Source organism: Diaphorina citri, unplaced genomic scaffold (assembly GCF_000475195.1).
Source record: "Diaphorina citri unplaced genomic scaffold, Diaci psyllid genome assembly version 1.1 scaffold1748, whole genome shotgun sequence".
NCBI lineage: Eukaryota > Metazoa > Arthropoda > Insecta > Hemiptera > Psyllidae > Diaphorina > Diaphorina citri.
In genome coordinates, this window is record NW_007379174.1 from 58690 (window position 1) to 63325 (window position 4636).

Below are 4636 nucleotides of genomic sequence, written 5' to 3' on the forward strand. Positions count from 1 at the left end.
TTCTACTCCGTCTTCTTCTTCCACTCCAACCTCTAATTCTTCACTTACTTTTTCCCTTCTCCTTCCTTTCCTCTTATCATTTCGCCTCTGGTGGTTATGCTCTTCCTTCTGCTGTATTCATCCTAGTCCCTCTTCTCTATTCGTTCTACTCCGTCTTCTTCTTCCACTCCAACCTCTAATTCTTCACTTACTTTTACTTCATCTTCATCCTTTTTCTTCGTCTTTTTCTCCTCCTCCTTTTTCTTCGCCTCCTTGTTGAAAACTTTTTTGTTGTTTTACGTTCACCATTTCGCCCAGTTTATGTTCCAATGCGGGGATCGCCATATAACTTTATCCGAGGATAGCTATCTGTTTGCTATAGTTTGCTCTGTATTTAGTACTGGGAGCTTATTTTCTTTTTTTACTATCCCGTCTTGCCCTTTTCGCTCTCCTTTACCCAGTCCTTTAATGCCCTATCTACCTCTTTCCCTTCATTCCTTCTTTTCCTATCTTGCCCCTTTATCTTTAACCCGCCTTTAATACCCTATCTCCCTCCTTCCCCTCTCTTTTCCTATCTCCTTTGTCCCTTCCCAGTTCACCCCAACCCCGACCCACGCTATAGCGTGACCATTAAAGTTTTTGATACTTAAAATACTTTGTGTGTCTCGAACTCTAAAATGGTTGCTTTAAGTTTTGAAATTTCCAATGATCGACGACTTGAAACTCTTGTTCCAAGTTTTTGTCGGTACGGAAATAACCCTTCGTTTATTTTTAGAAGACATAGGAGGAAAAGAAGAAGGAGGGAAAGCTCTTTTTCCATGTTAAAATTGTCCCAATCTTCCATAGAGCGTCTCTTGTTATCCTATACGCATTAAACTATGTAGTTCAATAGATTCTAACCAAAAACCGCTGCTTCCTAATCCTAACTTTTGAATCAGAATGGTCCCTAACTTCTATAACCCTTCGTTTATTTTTAGAGAAGACGAAAAATAAGAAGAAGTAGGAGAAAGAGAAGAAGAATAAAAAAAGAAGAACACTAAGAAAAGAACAAGAAGGAAGAAAAGTTCGTTTTCCATGTTGAAACTGTCCCTATCTTCCATAGAGCGAGCGTCCTGTTATCCTATCCGTATTAAAAACTACTTTAATAGATTCCAACCAAAAACCGCTGCTTCCTAACTTTTGAATCAGTTAGAATGCTCCTTAACTTTTTAATCAGTCATAACTGGGCTGTCCGTTTTTGAAAAGTAATTGCTTGGGGCAGTATTCCAATAGTGTACCAGACTGGATATTGAAGCATATTGTTCTACCTACTTGAAATATTCGAAGCCTTGGATGATAATCTCTTTGAGACGTGAGACTTGTCATAGAGCGTCTCTTGTTATCTTATCCGCATTAAACTATGTAGTTCAATAGATTCTAACCAAAAACCGCTGCTTCCTAATCCTAACTTTTGAATCAGAATGGTCCCTAACTTCTGAGTCAGTCATAACAGGGCTGTCCGTTTTTGAAAAGTAATTGCTTGGGGCAGTATTCCAATAGAGTACCAGACTGGATATTGAAGCATATTGTTCTACCTACTTGAAATATTCGAAGCCTTGGATGATAATCTCTTTGAGACGTGAGACTTGTTATGACTTAACCCGCTACTAGCCCTCAGTGACCTCAAACCAGAACGACTTTAGTAAATCATGTTGAGAAAGGCAAATTTAGTTGATCAGAAAGGAGGACTATTTTTCATTGTCATGGAATTTGGGAGATGAGGAGGAGGAGGAGGAGGAGGAAATGAGGACGACGAAGAAGAAAATGAGGAAGAAAATAAAGAAGCTTCTCTACCTGTCCTCATAGAAGCAATGAGGACGACGAAGAAGAAAATGAGGAAGAAAATAAAGAAGCTTCTCTACCTGTCCTCATAGAAGCCTCATCATCATAATAATTAAAAGTCCTTTGTAATGTGGCCTTCCTAAACATCTGCAAGCCAGCCTAGTTAGCTTAGTTGGTAGTGCGTCTGCCTTGTAAGCGCTAGGCCGTGGGTTCGATTCCCGCCCGGGGCCGATTTTATCCTGATGGGATAATGTTCGTTCTCGGATCGGCTGGCTTTCTCCTATCCTGTCTTCCTTCTTTCTTCGATTTCGGGACGATAAGACCATAGCAGTTACAGTTCCCTCTACCTCTTAAAAAAAAAAAACATCTGCAAACTAGGTATACCTATATCTAGGTATCACCAAGTGCCGAAGTACCAATGGGTTAATTTCCAGACATGGTCATACCATACCCCTATCCTAACTGCAGTCACTATCTTGACTCAATTAACAATACATGTTAATATGAACCAGCTAAACGTTATCCAGATGGATATGGCAGCAAGGAGTCATCGACCCAAAATGAAAGAACCAATCGGAATGCGAGAATTCCTTGCATTGTTGCAATTAAGGTAAAGGTCTATTTTTATAAACTCTCTCTTTTAAAAAGCAGAGGTAGCTTCGATCTGTAACCTTTTTTTTTTGAGGGTCAAGTCCAAGAGGTTGAATTCTAGAACAGGTAAAGATGGTATCTATTTTTAGTACTCGCATCGGGTACTTATTATGCAATTTGGTATGTTTCTGATCATTCATTATCATTACCTATCTGGATTTAGTAGACATCGTGTTGTTCTAATTTCAGTTTTTTAGTAATTAATTATTTTATTTAGAGCAATGTTATCTACATATACTGCCAAATGAGACTGAAAAGTCCCTTTCCCTTTACTTGAGCAGTCCAAACAAAGTCTTTGTTCAAAAAATGAAATAAAATAATAATAAACAATTTATTATTATTCAATTCTAGTAACACATATGTAATAAGCTCAGATTTAGAAACATTGTACATGGTTCATTGTACAAACATTCGTAGTTTACAAGAATTGAACAGCATTATTGCCAATTTGCTGACAAAAAGCGTTCAAAAGTCTGTGTCTACAGAATCATCATAGGTACCTAACTAAAAGTAGGCACCCTGTCTCTACCCATTTGAAACACAATCAACATACTCGTGTTGTAGATACCCTGTAAACTAAACCATAGAATCCAGTATACAAACGAAGTGTTTGCAAATACAACACCACGGTGGAAGTTTTTAAAAACCTCACAATTAGCTGCAACTTGTGGTTCTGCAGAAGTTAAATACACTTTGCAATTCATTTCTATTTTCTACACCAACCTTCATCTCGCTGGATTCGTTTTGAATTTGGCTCGAAGCGATTGTATATCAACTTCTACTATGTTGCTGAAGACTCCTTATTCGCCTTATTAGGTTCTTTTAGTTCTTTTTCCTCGTCTTCTTCTTGGTCTTCTTATTCTTCCGCTTCATCTTCTTCTTCTTCTTCTTCTCCTGCTTCATCTTCTTATTCGTTTTCTTCTTCTACTCCTTATTCAGCTGCTTCTTCTAGTTCATATTCTGCCTCTTCTTCTTTGAAAGTTTGTTTCTATTTTCTTCTCCTCACGCGAGACTCTTCCTAGTTCTTCTTCACTCTTCTCAACTTCTAGTTCCTTTATCTGCGCTTGAAGATCTTCTTAGACTTTGGTTTAAATCGTTGCATTCTTCTTCAGATCCTGGTGCTCATTAACGTTTAGTCCAAGCATCTTTCGAGGTTTTTATATCCTCTTAAAATATTCAAACCGTTTATAACGAGTGTCTTTAAATTTCTTTTTTAAACATTCATCTGAGGATTCTTCGTAGTATGCCTCTTATCAGATGGGCGAGAAGAGACACAATACTTCCCATTTAGGTGCTGGGTCAACACGAGAACACAAGTACAATTTCCCATCTAACCCATTTAGCACATATAGAAACTAGTTACCAGCGTGTTTGTGGTAAACATATTGCTGGCGGGCAAACGCTCATGTTTAATATGTTTAGTAATAGTCTGTAGATCTGTACTTTGTCGCTTTATGAAGTTTTTTTTCATGGATAAATGAGAACTACTTCTGTTTGTACCTAGTCGCTGTGTGTAGTTTTCTACTTCTCTGGCATGAGATAAGTCAAACATGGATAAATGAGAACTATTTCTGTTACTTTTCTGGCATGAGATACAGGCGAACATGGATAAATGAGAACTATTTCTGTTTGTACCTAGTCGCTGTGTGTAGTTTTCTACTTCTCTGGCATGAGATAAGTCAAACATGGATAAATGACAACTATTTCTGTTTGTACCTAGTCGCTGTGTGTAGTTTTCTACTTCTCTGGCATGAGATAAGTCAAACATGGATAAATGAGAACTGTTAGTTTTCTTCATTTAAGCTAGGGAAGAACCGATTTGTCTCCAAGTACTACTTTTTTTTCTCCCCCCTCTTCCGTAATTTTTCCCTGAAAAAGTGTCACTTCCATGGTCGAACCTGAATTCTAAGATCACTTGAAGTCAAGATTTTTTTCCATTTTTCTCACCTAGAGAGGTTTTGTTTTTGAGCTTTCTCATTTATGGAGGCACTGAAAAGCTTTGTGCGATTCTTATTTTCATTTGCTAGAAAATTCTCAAGAGAGATACCTATAGCAGAGGTCAGAAAGGATACAAATAATATCCAAGAAGTTTTTCCTAAATTATGATTTGTTACAGAGCTGGACTTTCTCATTTAGGTTTGTGGACAAAAAATGAGGACATCTCGAACATTTTCTCAAGTTATCA